Here is a 1,160-nt window from a genome sequence, read left to right as displayed (position 1 = left end):
TTTTATCATTGAAAGGGAATCAATGCATGTGAAATGGTTTTGCCAGATGACAAACCAGAAACAAGACGACCCTTTTAGAAAGTGTTATCAGAATGTCTTTCAATATTTTGATTGGAAAATGGAAAGTGAAAAGTTAGAAATGTTCTTTCCCCTTCTCCGTTGTGAGCTGATCCCCAGGATAACTATTCAGTAATCACTATACAGTTCAACTGCCGTATAGCCACTGAAAAACTGAAAAAGTTTTATTGAAGATATTTTTACGAGTGGGTCCTTCATTTGGAACTCTGTTCCACCCAGGCCTTGCTGGCAATTAAGCAGACAGCTAAGAACGCTAGAATGACTCTATTTTTTAAATGCATCCGACAACTCCGAAAGTCTTGGTATAGTTTGGGGAATGACTGGCTTACATTTCAGCTCCTAATGATTTGCCGTGGACGTCGAGGGGCAGAGGGTGAGCTGCTATTTAAAGACAACCTGAAATGTTCGATTGCTCATAATCATTCCTAAGCTGATCTATGCACTATTATTCGACAGTTAAAGACACAGCTAAATCCATACCTGCCTGGGTTGTTTTTTTCCTCCATAGCTTATGATGATGCTTTTCTTCTTGGTTAACTTTAGCCTTTTAGATGTAATGGTAGAAAATCATGTTATTGTATAGCCCTAGGTAATTAGTACTTCTCTCTGTCACTGCGACGGTAGCGCAGGATATCATGTAAAACCGAAGTGTCAGACCCTGTACACCTAATCTTTTCCATACAGAGACCGTTCACAGTTAATGAGTCAAGAGCCTTAAACGGAATCCGCGTAAAGGACACTTATCCGAAGTCTCTCTTTGAGGACAACACTTAATTGTGTCCTAGGAAAACATGTGTGAGTTTTAGTGGCTCTCTTCAAGTGCTTCTGCGTTTGCTGACTGATTAATAGGAGCATTTCCAAAGGCGTTTTTTCTTTTGTTCTCAAACACCAGTGCAGTGCTTTAGCCTTCCTTTAGTAAACACTGGTTAAACAAACACTCTATCTGCTCTATTATAGCCAAAGCTGCTCAAACCTTTAATAAAGGCACAGGGAAGACCAGAACCCGCGTCCAAGACTGCCGCTTAATCCAATGAAGGCAATTTCCGAGGATAATTGCGAACATGTTCTAATGCATATGCATG

Source organism: Gopherus flavomarginatus, chromosome 10, assembly GCF_025201925.1.
Source record: "Gopherus flavomarginatus isolate rGopFla2 chromosome 10, rGopFla2.mat.asm, whole genome shotgun sequence".
In the NCBI taxonomy this organism is placed as follows: domain Eukaryota; kingdom Metazoa; phylum Chordata; order Testudines; family Testudinidae; genus Gopherus; species Gopherus flavomarginatus.
Note: the sequence above shows the minus strand (reverse complement) of the source record.